The following is a 17,891-nucleotide window of genomic DNA, read 5'->3' as shown; positions in this document are numbered from 1 at the left end:
TGTGTGTGAGTAGTCAGGGTGGTCCGTCGTCTAGATGAGGGCACTGAGTTTGTGTCAGCCTGGTGTGAACCGGTTAACCACCCCCTCTTCGGCCACACTAAGACTGATTGGTCGTCAAGAAGCGAGCTCAGTTCTCACCATTTAATGCCCAGATACAAACACCAGCCTCTCTCCCTCCCTTTCTCTTTGTCTCCCACTAATTTATTTTATTTCACTTCCTTCCCCTCTCATGGTCCTACTCTCTTCTTCTCACCTTCTTCCCATTTGATTTGTTGTTGTTGTTGTTGTTTTTTTTAAATTCCGTCCAATAAGCAATTTACCTCATCTCCCTCTTCTTTCTCTTTGGCTCTCAGTATATAATACTGAGAGAAAATGTGGCGATCCTGGCTCAAGAGCTGGCAGTTCATCTTGTAATCGGAAGGTTGCCGGTTCGAGCCCCAGCTTGAACAGTCTCGGTCGTTGTGTCCTTGGGCAAGACACTTCACCCGCTGGTGATGGCCAGAGGGGCCGATGGCGAGATATAGCAGCCTCGCTTCTGTCAGTCTGTCCAAGGGCAGCTGTGGCTACAACCAGGACCAGGGTCATCCAGACTTTTACCATTTCATTCATTTGATATGCTGCAGGTGCTGCTCTGAAACTGTGCAATTTTCTTGCTTGCCTCCACCAGTGAGTGAATGAATAATGGAATTGTACAGCGCTTTGAGGTTCTCGAAAAGCGCTATATAAATGCAATCCATTATTATTATTATTATTGTTACAATCAAATGACAGAGATACAGATGCAAATCAGCGGGGGGGGGTTCAACATATAAAGTAAAGAGCAAGAATGAAACGGGATTCAACTCACCATAGGCTGCAGCTTGGCATGGTTTGCATGTGCGAGAGGTGCAGTCCTTAAGTTTTAATGAGATTCGAGGGGTGGGACCAAATAACAATCTCGCTGCTTGATGTTTGCGTCTCTCGTTTATGTTATCGGTAAAGAAGAGGATCAAAATGAGCCTGAGCCCCACAAAAGAACTTTGAGATTATTTTCTACAAAAGCTCGCACCTTTGAGCATGCTACACTTGCAGGAACTGGCCCTATAGCAGTATTAATTTTGACAGCACACAGGAAGGGGCTTGACCTTGAAGGGGAGATTGATTGCATTCAAAATCAGTCAAATATAATTTTTTTGTCTTTTTGGAGGGGATTTGTAAAAAAAAAAAAAAAAAAAAAAAAGAAAAAGAAAGTAAATAAAAAATTTTTGATTGCATATTGTACACATGCAGAAGACACGTTATGAATGACACTGACAAAAGTGCGCCGCCCTGCTTTTGCTCGCCACAAATTGATCAGTGTAAATCTGCCGCTGCCGATGAGACCCTGATTGGCACAAATGCAACTCAGGGAGCTTAAACCATGGATTCCATATAACATCCACAGATGTAAGCAGACAAAAGCCAGAAAAATGCTGGTGGTGGTTTTTGCAGTAGGACTTAAAAAGAATGATAACACCATGAGGTATGTGGGGATAGCATGTATATGATGCATTTACTTTAAGCATACACATCTATATGCTGTATGTATTTTTAAGGTTGTGTATATATATACCTAATGTATTCATCTGTATTCATGCGTGCATATATGTGAACATACTTCTGTCAGTGTGTATAGAGGACGTGCATACATGTGCGTGCCACTCAGAGCACAGGTGTCTGCAAAATGCAAGCCCTGTGGATTGGCGTTAACTCTCTCGCTCTTTCACACTTACAGGCAGACACACAATCATATGGCACACTGGCACCTCCCTGCAATTAGCCTCTTCTCTGGTGCTAGCGTAAGCCACTGTAAACTAGTGTAATCCCTGTACTTAACTGTTTAAACACATCCCGCACAGATCGTCCCATATAGACTGTTGCTAGCTTTGTATTCTGGTTTTTCCATCAGCTGTGGAACAGATGGGCTTTTCTGAGAGGTACAGTAATGTACAGTAATATGTATTCGGTGGATAACCTAAAAAATAGTCCTATCCTTGAATGCTTTTTCATATATCCTCTCTGTGCTTATCATTTGCTTTTGATGCCTTAGATGGGTGGATTGAACATATCTTTTGCAGTCTCGCCATTTGCGCACGTATGCTGTATGTAAAGACGGGGGTCTTTTGTACAGTTTCCATGTGGGATGTCTCTGATGCGCATGGCTGGGAGATGTAACTTGTGCAGTCAGCAGTTAGTCAGGAGAGGTGGTGTGTTAAGGTGAGGCTAATTTGTTTTTGATTGGCATTGATTAAAGTCAGTCCCAGGAGAGCTGTGAACATACAGGGAGTCACTCATGATATACCTCGAGTGTATGCTACAAAAGCTGTTTCACTATCTCTGTATGTTGCTTTCCCCCAAAGAAATAGTTTGCAACGATGGCAGTTGCTGTTCATTTCCTTTGGCTTTCAAACAGTGCACAGGATGCATTTAAATGTCTCAGTGTAAAACCACATCATATGTGTTTGTATACCTTCCTGAAAAAGAGTTCATTTAATTTAATAGGTTTTACAATAAAGCAAACCCAGAAAATACTTCCTGCATTCCTGGAATTGCAAGAAATGATGCACTTTGAGTGACAGTCCTTTCAGGCCTTTAATGCTTGAACTGAACTGAATATTTAAAGTGGTTAGTTTAACTGCTGACAGCCTGGAGTTGCTACTTATCAACACAAAGACCAGGTGTTCAAGCAAGGGCCTTTTGTCTGTATGTGGCTAACATGATATGTGCACACTGTAACACAGCAGGGTAATCCTTAACCTGAAAAAGCTGAAAATCTTCAACACCAACTAGGAATGCAGCTCCTTCTTCGAGACCAATTTCATATCCAACGCTTCACCTCTAACCCCTCACAAACTGGTTGGTGAGTGGTTGCTAGGGGGTCATTAGCTCGTTTCTAGGCCTGCATGACTGAGGGTTTATAGAGCAAGTTCACCACAATTTAATCGCGGCACAAAAACTCTTAGCCAGAACACAATGCTTTATTTAATAATGGAATTGTGAAATATCTTGCCTTCATGTACCAGTGTACATTTGCAAAGGTTAGAATTCTCCAGTTTAATGTGAGGTTATTATAACCCAATTAATAAACATATTTTCTGATGCCTGAAACTAAAACTGACGCAGTAAAAACAAATTCAAGAAAGTGTGAGCTATTCTTGTTGCTCTTTACTCTTGTCCCTATTTTGACATTCATTTTGAATATACATCTTATTTTAAAACTATTATACATTTATTATACAGTTGTTGTATTTAGCTTCAATTTTTCCAACTAGCACAGAGCTCAAAGTCCAAGTGCTTACAGTTCAAGAGAAAGCCGGAGAGGAAAAGACCCCCTGTTGCAAAACCTTCTTGACATTCGGCCTCATTTTTTTCCTTCTCAGCAGTGGTGTGTGTGTGTGTGTGTGTGTGTGTGTGCAGGTGCTGACAGAAAAAGAGTTCTCCCCACGCCCATTTGATTACATATGCATTAAACTAGTCAAATATGTAGTTGGGAGTGAGCTGTACATTTCATCACCCGTTTATCCCATCTTCTTACTCTGTACGTCGGATTGCAGTCTATTGACACATTGTTTTTCTTTCCACATATGTTTGCACTATGCATTGCGCAGTGCTTCCATTGTTCAGTTTTTACAACACGTTGAGGCAAGACGACTAAATGCTGATGCAAACACATCCTGTAGCCTGAGCTATGGAAACGCATGGATGGATGAAAGAAGCAATGCTGATGCAACTTTCCAGTGTAGACGGTGCTCCTGGGATGCTACACACACACGTGTGCACACGCACTCATCCATCCATACCTCCAAATATCCTTGACGGAACAAGTCAAGCGGAGGTCCTTTAATGTTATGGTCCCTATTGCTCTTGTTAATCTGTTCAACGTGACAACCGCAATAATGCCTTTTCCCCCGTGTGCATGTGCGGTTTTGTGTGTTTAAAATATTGCAGAGAAGTGTGAGGGGGGACCAAATAATGTACACAAGGCCCCAGAGACAAGTTGGGGCACCATCGGGGTCTCCCACTCATTGCAAACACACATCTATCCTGACAATGCCGACAGTCCATTAACTCCATTTCCCTCTGGACCTTTACCATTAACGGACCCACAAACACCTCACCCCACCCTGCCTCTTCTCTTTACCCCCTCTTCCTCCTTCCCCCTTTTCCATTGATCTGCCTTTGCCACTTTGCAGGGGGCCTTTTAGGCTTCTTCTGCTGTTAATAAGCCAAGAACTCTGGCATCATTCATCAGGAGATCAGAAAGATCACATTACACTCTGCAAGTATCGTATAAGAAATAAGCTAATATAAATCCCCACCTGGATTGCAGATATGGTAGTTACATGTTTTTTGGGTGCAGTGACAAAAAATTATGCCTGCAAGTGCGAAGCTGTGGTAGGTTATAGAGAGTGGCAAAGGAGCCTCAAAGCAGGAAGTGTAGATGATGACATGAAACAGCAATGATCCCCATGGGGAGATTGGTTTACCTCATCTAGTAATCTATAGGGGACACGGACTTTATAGGAATAAAAGAAATATAATCATAGTGAGGAATATCACAGCATAGGTCCAGTATAACAAAGAGCATGTTAGAAAAAAACAAAAAAGATAAGGCTGACATGAAAATATACCTGCTCTAACCATTCCCTCCCTTCTCTTTCTTTTTTCTCCGATGTAGTGAAGAGAATACTTGACCTTAAGCTAATTGTTGCCACTAGTTCTTTTAAATGGTTTTACACACTGCCTTGTGACAGCATGGAGCTTTTTTGTAGATGCAAATAAACAGAATTCATTACAAAAACAATGGGAAAGCAGTAATTAGCCAGATCCACTACCCTAACAGAATGGTGTTGTATGTTAATATATTCGGCGCATGAATTACAAACAGCGAGGGGCTGGGCTAAAAATATCATCAAAATTCCTGCTTGAGTTCTACTCTGGATGACAACATCCTGATCGTCTATGTGTTTAAAGACAAAATAGAAATATGTGGTATTAATTATTAGCTTATTTCTGAAATGTCTACTATTTTCTTATGTAGGTGAAGAACAATTGACACATTTGCATATTTCTTCTTTTGGTCTACATGTATTTTCCCATGTATTTAACGATATTGCTCAGATTTCCTATGAGCTGCACTTTACCTCCTTTATTTTCCTCCCCTGCTGGTCCTCATACATAAATTACAACGCTACCTACAAGAGTTTTTCTGATGTATGTCTGGTAAAGGCTGGGCTCTGTCAGATATTAGCGAAGTAAAGCAGATCATTACCATGACTGTATGAGATCCGTTCTTAAATCTTAATATTCTGCTGGTCTTGAATTTAATTAAAAGGCAGCACTGTAAAAAAGATACTTTTCGCTTTAACATAATAAGGTTAGCACAGGGCTGCCTTAAAAAATGTGTTAGCTGCACTTTGGTTGATTAGTTAGTTCAATGTGATTATGAGTTTTTCAATTATAAAGCTAGTAAAGTTACGTCAAATGACCGGGAGGGGACTTCTTCAGTCATAAGTCATTTTTCTTCTCTTCAGTGCATGGCTGAATAAACGTATTTGAAATGATTGGGGGTTTTTTTTTCGCCTATTTTTTATTAAGTAAACTACAAAAGATCATGTGGTTAAATTAATCGCTTCTATAAGGTTTTACAGTGAATGCATTTGAAAACAGGGCTCAGCGTTTCCCTCATATGCAATTTTATGCAAAGTATGCAATAATGTAACCTGTCTGCTGCGCATGTGATTTCTATTTCAGTGCTGCAACAGAAGTGATATTTACGTTTCAATAAAAATCAGCAACACACAAGCACTTTTAGGTTTATAGTCCACACGGACCAATATGAGCCCCCGATATAATTTATTATTATGCCAATAAATGTGTACTATACAATAACCTGAGATCTTTGCAATCACAAGCACGGAGTTGATGGCTCTCATTTCAATTGCAACCCATCAGAGGATATTAGCACCCACATAATATTATGATGTGGGAGCTACACCCCAGGTCCTATAAAACTATTAGGAGGGTATCATGCTTATGATGCCTGCACCCCAAGGGGTGACAATATCTGTTTATATTTGTGTGTGTGTGTACTTGTGTTACTGACATTGTGGGGACATAAACCTGGTTAAACATCATTGTGAGGACCTCCCTCCCTTTGAAGGACAAAAAGCAATTTCCCCCCAAATTGAAATCATTACATTTTAGTGTAAACCAGATTTATTAATATACAATTTACAGTGATATAATTAGTATTTATGGTTGTCTACAGCAAATTAGTGTAAATCAATGTAATACTCTGAAGTGGTGTGTGTCAGGAAATGGGCAGAAGAAGGCAGACTGAAATAAGAAAAGGCACGCCTTTATAAGCTGTTAACAAAGCCCCAAAACCACAGGAGCTCTTGGAGGAGAACACACAGGGAAACATATCAGACACTGCAAACAGACAAACGTGAGACAAGGCTGTATATACACAGAGGGCTGATTAGACAACAGGTGACAGGTGGGGAACGAGGCACCGCTAAACACAATTAACACGTGAGAATAATCAGGGAAGACTGACAAGAGGAAGTAAAACTAACACAGGCCATGAAAGGAACAAACCTTCAAATTAAAACAGGAAATAACCAAAGGAAATTGAAAATCCACATGATGACAAACACTTAACAGGTATAGGAGAAAGAAGAAGCCAAAGGAAATGTCCTGAAGATGGACACAAGAAGTCTCGCATTAAACAGAGAGAAGAGAAGACAGAGACATACACAGAAAGAGAAGACAGAGGGAGGACGAAATAGGGAAACACTTAAACCTGTACCACAACAACTAAACTGGGACATGAACCAAAACACTGAATTCTAAACTGAAACTCATCGCTAGAATAACCAACACAGGTCAGGGGCGTCACGGGACATAAAGCAGATAATCTGCTAGATTAAAAACAAACAACAATAAAAAAAAATGAACAATGAAAAATTCAAAACGCAATGACAACAAAAAGTCAATGACGGGTGGGTGTGCGTGTGTGTGCGTGCGTATGTGCATGTGTGTGTGAGGCAAAAAGACAAAATGATAAAGCATCAAACAGACAGTGTGTGAAACAATGGAAGAAATTTTTCACATTGTAACTAATATTGGTCATGGCAGAGCTGGTGTCAACATCTGCACATGTGCAAGTATGTAACACACACACACACACACACACACACACACACAAACACACACACACGTCGAGGCATCTAGAGAAAGCCACATGGTTCCAAGCCTATTAAACTGCTCATTAAAGAGCTACTCACAGATGGTGCTGCTCTTTATACCACAGTGGAAATGGCCATAGAAAGCGTTTCACAGTGCCCTATGGCTATAGAGTCACTACTCCACCCCCTACCACCACCAATCCTGAAACCTACTGCAAGATACAGCACAATAGGTATGCATGTTTGCAGGAGTGCATTCATACATATAAAGTGTGTCTCTGTAAAGAGAGTTTGTTATCTTTGACTTCAGTCTTACTGGCGCTTGGCATGTTAATAACACAGCAGTCCTCGCTTTGTTAACCTTGTAGCGAACACATAAGAGGCATGACATCACCCAGGTTTAAGTCTCTTTTTACTGGATTAAAGTTGATATTGGAGCAGATTTTCTCCTTACTTTTAAAATACTCCTTACTCAGGCTCCAGCATTCATTTGTGTTCCTTTGAAGCCAGACATAACTGCTCTTAACTTAAATCCCTGCAGCAGAACCCCATTAGCATTCCTAAAACACGAAGAGGCACAGCATTTTCTGTGAGGAATAACACAACTCTGAAATAAAATGGTAATAGCAGAACACACCGGTTGTTTGGCTGGTCTTCGACAGGCACCCTGTCACATGCGCTGACATGCACTCTTTTCTGTTAGTATTACCGCATCTGAACCTGTCACCTTCACACCTGAAATAGCACTTCCAGTTACTATTCTGTAAAAGTACTTATTACAGTCTTATTCTGAAATATTTGCATATGACTGCACAAATCTGATCTATGACATTAGCCATACTTTTCTCTTCAGCTCTCACAAATATTACCTTATATAGCAACATATGTATACAGTAATACCATCTAATGGTATTCTAATTTGCAAAAGAGCTTTTTCTGGGATGCATTTTTGTTATTTCCAGTCCAGAAGAAAAAATCTCTCTCTTCCTTTCTGCAAGGGGCAGGGTCAGCTCTCCCACATGCTGAGGCATCTTACAGCACACATGCACCCACACACACCTAGACCTTTGTGTAGAGTGAAAGGTGACATGCCTGTTGTTCCAAGTCAAAAAAAAAAAAAAACCCTAAGAAAAACAACAAGGTCCTCAAAAGGCCTTAAAATTAGGTGAAAACAGCCTCAGGTGAATTCCAAAAGATGGCATATTACACCATGTCATTACTTACTTAACAAAAATTAGGCCAAAATGCCAAAGCAGTGTTTAAAAAATTAAGTAGACTTTTACCATTTTGACCCACTCTTCTTTACAATTGCTTCAATTCACTGAGGTCTATGGGCACGGCTCTCTTAAGGTCCTGTCATAATCTGGAGCTTTATTGGGTCATTACAACTCTTTGATTCTATTCTTTTTTTCAGCCATTTTTTTTTTGTAGATTTGTTGCTATGCATGGGATCATTGTTGCATGACCCAGTTTTGGCCCAGACTTAGCTGTTGGACAGACGGCCTCACATCTGACTCTAGAATACTTGGGTAATTCAAGGGACTTCATGGTCAACTACGAGATGCCCACATCCTGTGGCTGCAAAAGAAACCATCATCTTTCCAGCACTGTGCTTGCTATGAGGTGTTTTGTACTGCTTTGCTGGTGCTGTGGATCAGGGCCAAACATGTGCACTTTGGTCTTGTCTGTCCAAAGGATGCTGTTCCCGAAGTTCAGAAGTTTAAATATGCTGGGGCATCCACTCGTTGGAAAACTGGGAACTTTCTTGAACCTTACACTTGTGAAAAATCTTTCTTACTTCAGAATAATGGACCTTAAATGTACTAATATATACTGATAATTAACTGCTTTCTTTTTAGTATGACTGCACCACAGTCTTACTATCACATTTCTGACTTTACAGCACATCTAAAAGAGCTATTGATTGGATTTATCTTTGTGCGTGTTTATTTGTATCTTTCACACAAGACATTTTGGTTATTATATCATCTCTAAATGGTGAGAATAAACATGCTTAAAAAAGGCTTAATGCATTTTATTTTGATGGTAACCTTCAGAGTCCTCAACAGATCCTTAAGTTGTTAAACTCTCGTGGCAGTTAAACTAGATGCTAATACTTGTGAGTAGAAATATGGTGCCGAAAGGACTTTGACAGAAGGAGAAAAAGAAAAGAGCTGTCAAGGGTCTCTTCAGATCAGGGCTTAGGGGAGAAAATGGGACTAAACATCTTAACCTAGATTATTCCAGAGCCAAACAGCTGGCACCCGGTCTGCTGGCAGATTCCACTAGAATGGACATACGCTCTCATTTATGTCACTGGCTGCTATGTAGAGTTCGCCTGTTGTTTTAGGGTTTGTATTTTGTTTAAATTACATGGTTTTTTTTATGATTGTTCTCAGTTAAAGAGCTCTTCTGACAATACGGTTTTCAGGTGTATTATCTTATCCAAATGAATTGTTTAAAATGCATGAAGAAATGTAAGAAATATAACAGTCATGCCACAAAAAGCAGACAGCCATATGTGACAAACCTAAGCAACAAATTCCATCAATTTTTCAGGTAGGGCTAACATATTTGAGCTGGCAAACACCAGGGTTTCCTCTCGCTCTTAAAAAAAATCTCCACTATGACCAGGCAGTGACCAGGGGCCAGTGTCAAAAATATGTGGAGGAATAGGTCTATGGGCTAGCCAGGGTAGCTCTGCTTCTTATCCTTTTTATATCGGAAGTGAAACCAAGTGTTAAAAAATGAAACATTTTAGCGACTGTTTATACTTTTCACCCTGTTGTTTTAATCTTTGATGGGGTTTTTTTTCCATCTTTTCCCTTTATATAGTGAGCTTCCCTATTGCTCCGGTTCAAAATTCGACCCATGCATAGCGCCATCCTCTGCTGGTTTTGTACCGCAAACAAGCACATCTGTGTAGGCTGCACTCCCATAATCCTTCAATTATGCAAACAGTCACAAACATGGTACCACGAATTCCTCACAAAGGGTGACGCGGTACAATTTTGCAAATTCACAGATTTTATACTTAACGAGGCAAAGGTGTGGAGTTACGCCTAAGCCACTGTAGGGCGTAGGGCATACAGATTTTTTAAAAATTATTATTACAAAACATTATTTTAATTACATAATTTTGATGAACAGAGATGTTTGAAAAGATGTGTGAGAACCTTCACACTGAAGGTTGTTTCATGACTGTATTATAGATCCATCATTTCTTCTTCGTCGTGTCAGAAATGAGACTTTAAATGTTTTGATGAGACAACAAAGGGCTGATGTATGGTTCTCTGCCCTATGAGAAATGAAATTCCAATTTTGCTGCAGTTCTCTGCTTGAGAGCTCAGCAGTCGACTCTCTCTCTTATTTCATTGCCCCATATTTTCTTTCAGAGCCCCACCCTCTCTCAACCTGACCCATCTGCTCCCTTTTCTTCGATTGCCAGTTGTTGTTTTTTTAGTTTTATTTACATTCTGTTCATTTTTCTTCTCCTGTCTCTCTCCATTCTAAAGGATTTTCTATGATTTTTCTGCCCCTTTCTCTGTCTCTCGCTTTCTTAATCAATATATCCATCACCGTCTCTTTCTCCACCTGTCTGTCTCTTTTCCAGTGTGAAAGAAAGGTCTAGAGAGCATTCTCAGCCCTCTGCTCCTCTTGTCTGTCTCCAGGGCAAGCAGCTGTGATGGGGCTTAATGCACTATTGATCCCTGTCATCCTTTAGAATTTACCTGCTGATGCACACATGGCACACCCACACACAAACACCCACCCATAGATACTATGATAATGCTATGTATACTTCAATGCATGTATATAATCGCGTGCACCTCTAAGGGCAGAAACATACAAGGATACAGGTTTAAAAAGCCACATGCACACAGAAGTGTCAAAGCACTTGACCCCACAAGTGCTTTGACATGTCACAGCAACAATAGCAGGACAGCATTGCTCTTTAAAGTACATTAGCACAGCCACAGAGCAGAGTGAAGGCTGCTATTGCTTTCCTTTTATCATTTCATTTATTTCTACTCTGTGTTTGCAGCCAGCGGAGAAGTGACTGGCAAAAGCATCAAGGCACATGCTAGCATTAGCAAGCTATATAGCAGCACAGCAGGTACAGTAGACCACATTAAAGGTGGCATTGGTTTGGATTTTTATTACTTTTGGTACTCTGATTCTTGTATGCTGTTTACCGGTGTGAGACTTGTCTTTTTATTCATTTATTTTTTATTAATCACTCCATTTCCATCTTCTAATAGTAAAGATATTGGAAATGGTTTTACCAATATCTTTCCATCAGTACCATCTTGGTTGTCAGTGACTTGTGATTAGCCAATGAGTTTGCAATTTCATACCACAAATAATACATGATTTCGAAACATGGTATGAATTATCTAAAACAGATATTTTAATCAGTATGAGTCAAACTCAGTGACAGACACCATAAACACATCAGGAAGGTGTTTGCAGCTTTCTCATAAACTTCTACAGGACCAGAAGACTTTAAGCAACCACAGCTAATCTAGTGGCTTTCAAACAGAACACAGCTTTAAGGAACTTTAGCATTAGCTTATTTTTTCTGGCCTGGAGGGTATGTTTATGTTTTTATACTGTCTATTATAAACTCATCAGGAAGGCCAGCTCTGTTCTGGGATGCACCCTGGACCCAGTGCAGGTGGTGGAGAAGGACTCTGGCCAAAATAACATCTCTGATGGACAGAGTCTCCCACCCCATGCATGTAAATGTTGCTGAACTGCAGAGCTCCTTCAGTGACAGACTGCTGCATCCTTGATGCATGAAGGAGCGTTTCCGCAGGTCCTTCCTCCCTGCAGCTGTCAGACTGTACAATCAGAACTGCTCCCAACAAACATAGATGTTTACATCTGCGCTGTAACTGCAATAAGTTAATTAACCGGTTCGCACTACAACCTGGTTTGCCTCTTATCTGTAGTTATTTTTATTTAATGTAATAACTGTACAGTACTCTCTGTATATAGTAACCATTGTCCTTAATGTAAATATGTAAGAAAAATTGTGTATGTTTCTGTTCTGTGTCCTGTGTACTGTTTGTTTGTATATGTGTCTTTTTGGCTGCTGTTACAACCAAATTTCCCCTTGTGGGACAATTAAAGGATTATTCTATTCTATTCTATTCTATTCTATTTTATTCTATTCTATGATTTCTATCTTAGCTTAACATTGAAGGGGAAAGCAAGGGGCTAGTATAATAAGATAGTATAGTAAGAAAAACAAATGCACAAGTTGTATTGTAATGCAGACTTTCATATTGTAAAACTTTACTTTCTGAAGGCTTATTGTGACATTTGTTTTCAATCTTTTAACCTCAAAGGCGACCAAAAAAGTTGATCTTGAAAAAGTACATACCTTTTTTCCAACTATGGGAAAATTATGTCATTTAGTTGTATTTTTCTATCAGATTAATCTAATCTGATTACATCAGAAATGTTACGGAGATATTTTCATAAAATCTTTATGAGACTGGACAGAATTGGACATTTTGCATCAGGTCTTCAGAAGTATACATGAAATTGACACAAGACACAATTTGTGAGACATCATCTTAAAGTTCTTAAGAAAATATCACACACAAGGGCCCAAGTCAACCTAACTAAAATGTTACCTGAAGCTTACAAAACTGCAAATAATATAAATGAAAATAAATATTTCTGGCAGAGAAATCCTCCCTGTAGCTGTTTTCACTACAAAACAGTGCTGTAGAAATACATTACATTAATAAAGAATACATGAAATCACAAAGATGATTCTATAAACCAGACAATTAGCTTACATCATTTAAAACTCCATCATAGGAACACCTAATGTGCCATATGATCATTTTATATTCATTATAGCTTTGTGCTTAAACTGAAGTGTAACCATTTAATGCTCCCTCGTAGCTACCTCAGGCTGATAAATTATTTCTCTACACACCCCTGCAGTTAAAAAAAAACTATTTATCCATACAGAATGGTATCCATTTGCCTCATATAGTGTATACAATAAAGGGTTATAGCTTCCAGAAAATATAAAACCTTATGAAATTTGATGTGCATGGTATTTACTGTGGTAAGTCCTTCTTGTGTAGGAGGGATAATCACTTGTTTTCTATTCTATTGTATGTTAAACATCTTTGATGGAGGCTGAATGCATAACTCCCAGTTAGGGAATAGGAGGTATATTCATTTTTGTCAGCATGCTGCTGTGCTGGTGAATGTAAGGCAATGCCTGAGGTGCCTATGAGAGATATAGGGTTGTGAATCTAAACTGAACTGCAAGCTACAAGAAAATATAGCACAATGCCTCAATGTATTTATTTGAATACCCCGGAGCTCACTGTAACATCTTAAAATTATTTGTTTTGCTTGACCAACACATATAGCTGATATAGCGCAGCATCTGGACCAGAAACCACATTAAATTTACTGTTAAATTTATTGTTAACTTTTATTAATAACTTTTCTTATTTTGTAAATGTAGAAAGTGTAGCAAATCGTTACAAAAAGTTTTTTAATTCAACTGTTATGTGATAATCAGATTTAAGGCTGATAAATACTATATTGGTTACGTACTAGTGGGATTGGGGTGATTTTTTTTATGCTGTTTTAAACCATTGCTGCAATTTTTCTCAACACGTTACAACATGTAAACGAGCATTTTTGCTCCCATAACAATGTGAGTGTGCATTCTTATGTTTAATTAAAATCTAAAAAATAATGAGACTCGTTGTTTTGTTGCACTGTAGCATTGTGCACCCTGTTTGAGTAAAGTGCCTTTTTACATTTACAAGGAGTCTTTGTGTGACTCTAAGGTTAGATTTTTATCTCACATATATTGCATATTCTATCTCTGCTCTATTACAGTTAAATACTTCTAAAATACATTTTTTATTCTTGTCTACATGTAAAATTTTAAAAGGATTTGTTTCTGTATGATTTATTTCTTTATTTCCATTTCTGATTTGAGGGAACTGTGATGGCTGCAGTTACAGCCACACAGTGGTGATATCAGTGTATAATATCAGAGGCTTACACACAACACTGCATTCACATTTGTCCTCCTTTAAATATAAGGTTTAATTTACAGGACAATAAATAACTGGTTTTGGTTTAGAATTAATTCACATACTCACATAACACTGTACTCTAAAATAAGTGCACACATTTTAGTTTACAGTGTTATGTATGATTTAATCTTTTTGTTTTCTGAGTTACCTTAGTTGCAGCTGCTTCAGTCCATAATTGAGGAGCTAAGAGGTGGAAAAGGGGCGGAGCAAGTCTAGATAGAAAACTGCAAATTGGCTCATTCCATAACTCGGGATCATGGGGGGGGGAATTGGAGTTCGTTATATTAGTTTCATCTGGGTTTTTTGTGTTTTATCCCTTTTTGTGTTTTTGTGGGCTGATCAGCCATTATTTAAGTTTTCCCTTTGTCTTGTTCAGGTAGGTCAGTTTTTTTGAGTTATCAGTATTGTTTGTTGTTAACTTTGAGTAGAGCTCAGTTATTTTGGCCTCTTTTTTGGGCCCAAGATTTTGATTTTTTTTGTATGTTTTAACCAACTATGTTTTTGGATTAAATAAAAAAAAAACATTTTTTGGACTTTAACCTGTGCCTGAGTTTCCTTCGCTGTTCGGTCCATCACAGGAACTTAAATATTAAAAACCTTTAATAATCGTAATAATTTTCTTGTTGTGTTTTGGCATTGAATACAGAACACAACTAATGCAATTAATACTGGCTCTATGTGACTGTGTTCCAGTAATCGCCATCAGTGGGTCAACGGGTAACAGAAATTGGTTGCTAGTGCCTTTATTAGTGTCTGCTATGGGAAAGACTTCTCATTGAGGCATCATATTGAAACAATGCACTAAGGATGCCTTCTATCATTCTACCTTTGAACCATGTTACTTTTTATTATTTATAATGAAATAATTCATCTTGTGCATTGGCAGAAGAAAAAGATTGAACTAGCTCTTTGCAATTATACCACATTGATGGACCCCAACCCCATGTTTAAAAAAAACGTGAAATTCAGTCATACATGCATGTGAATATCTGTCTGGTCATGTGACATGTGATAATTGGTTAAATTATGTGCCATCTACACTCTCAGTATGTCTGTTTTTCATTCTCTGTCCGATGAATGATGCTTAGTCATCATCCGCAGAGATGCGTATATAGTCTGTTCCTCCCTTTTACTCAGTGAATTAATGGATGCTGGGAGTGTAGCAGCAAAGCTCTGGGATCAATACATCAGGCCAATAGAAGACCCCCTCCCTCCCTCCCACCCCATGTTTGTGCTTCAAACTGTGTGAATATTTATTTGTCCCATCCTCTGCGTTTGTGTATCTGCACTTATGTCTCTGGTCAGTAAATTTATGGGTGTGCTTGGATATCGCTGCATAGCTGTGGTTTTGCGAGCCTATTGCAGGTCGAGATTGTTGACACAGACAAATCAAAAGCCTTGACTTCTCCTAATGCCTCCTTTCCCTCGTCAGCGTCTTCCAGGCAGTGACTGCAAATCATTACCTCTCTGTTTTTCTGCCCTCTCCTCTGCTGTTCGCCCTATTCTGCATTGCCAAAGTGCTGCTGCAGCAGTATGTGGGATTAATTAGTAAACACAAAGTGCTAAGTGGAAAATCTTTGCAACAACAGGAATAGTTTGGTTACAATGATTGATGGAGAAGAGGAAACCCACAAGACGTTTCCTTGTTAATGAACTTCAGATGATGACGCTGGGGGTGGATCGCCGAGCAAAAGATTTAATATTTTCCACTCAACACACTGGGGACCTGTTCATGACTACTGTTTATGGTTAGCAGAGCATTTAAAACCCACCAAAAAACAGGAGTCTAAGAAGAGCAAAACTGTTACAATTATAAAACAAACCTTTGCATTGAGTTCACTTGGATAGACCATTAACTCCTTGCGGAAGAAATCTTTCATGATTTTACTATGGCTATGCATCGCATGTTTTCTCATGAGTAAATATGCACCCATATTTACTCATCAAAAAAACAAAACAAAAAAACAAACTAAAAATGTTCGATAGACCCACAAATTCACCTAAGGCAAGTGTGAAGTAGTCAGGCACAAACGTCAAGGAAGGTGGTAGAGAAGCAGACTATGCAGACATTTCAGGTTTCCAAGGTGAGCAATTTATTTACAGTGAACTAAATTTAATGATTCGATTCAATTCAATTCAATTCAATTCAATTCAATTCAATTCAATTCAATTCAATTCAATTCAATTCAATTCAATTCAATTCAATTCAATTCAATTCAATATGGCTCTGATGACACCACTCACCTCCCCTCTCCCCTGCAGCTGGTAGAGACTGGCTTTAAATAGGGCCATCAATTTCCCTCCAATTGCCCAGCCAGTACCACTCACTCAACTGAGGGATCTAAAACTCTACACAGATTATCTAAAAACACAAAACCTCTACACACTTCTAATATGCACATTTACACAACTAAATGGCAGTATTAACGAAAGGAAAAACATTCAACAAATCCCTTTAAACCTTAACACAAACAAAAGGAAGCATCTCTATGGAAAAAGAAACCCCTCCACTTGGTTTGACCAGCTGATGGCATATGTGACATCATCAGGACTTTAAAATGAGGAAATGCTAGGCGGGCGTTTCCCCACACCTGACCCTTATGAAGACTGAAAAGACAAAGTAAGTATGAACAAATGACTTAATCTGTAACATAATAAAGTATAAAGAAACATAACTTAGTATTTGTCTTAATTTGCAGAATGTTTGATTTGCCGGCAACAGAACGCTTACACAAACAAACCCGGGATAGTGAGTGAAGCAATGTTACTTAACAAATAGCAAATCATAGCAAATACATAGAATAATGTGTACAATGTGCAAAAAAAAGGTAAACACATATGGGACAAATGGAGAGCATTGCAACTGCTCCTCCACTTTGTCACAGCAAGCAAAACTGTTTTCCGAGGGTCACAGGCAAAACACAATGTATTATACAACCCTCTTGTTTTATAATTTGAGCTCAGGTAAGAAAGTTCTCGGCTTATTGATTTATCTACAGCAGCCACAAAAGAAAGATGCAAGCAAACAGAATCCGTGGGGGACTTTTAAAGGTTTGAGAGAAATGTGATGTAGAAATGTGTTCAGCTGAGTATGAACTCAATTTTTATCCATGAGAAATGGACCTTTGGTTTCACACATTAGTCTCATGTTTGATCGGATGTTACCACTAGAGTCTAAGTTCCATTTCTGTGGTTTACAGTTAAATGTCTCAACAGTCACTGTAACAATTTGCTTAAAACATCATTGATCTTTTTACTTTTCATGTTGTACTTTAAATTATCTATAGCCAAATGTCTACAGCACTGAGCCCATAATCTTCAATTATACACATTTACACCCTATACAGAAGAACTCTGTCATGTGTAACTTGCGTTTATAGGGAATTCTGACTATGACTACTTCATAGGAGTCAACATGTGTTTTTGTGGGTTTTTTAAATCATTGTGGGGTAACACATTACTGTGGTAAATCCGGTATTTACAACACAGTTTGATTTGCGTCATTACTTGCACATAAAATATCTTCAATTATCTGAAGGATGGGCTGATAGAAAGAAAAAACATTCAACATGATGGTTTTTTTAAATTTATT

Source organism: Simochromis diagramma, unplaced genomic scaffold, assembly GCF_900408965.1.
Source record: "Simochromis diagramma unplaced genomic scaffold, fSimDia1.1 OVJJ01000816.1, whole genome shotgun sequence".
Classification (NCBI taxonomy): domain Eukaryota; kingdom Metazoa; phylum Chordata; class Actinopteri; order Cichliformes; family Cichlidae; genus Simochromis; species Simochromis diagramma.
Note: the sequence above shows the minus strand (reverse complement) of the source record.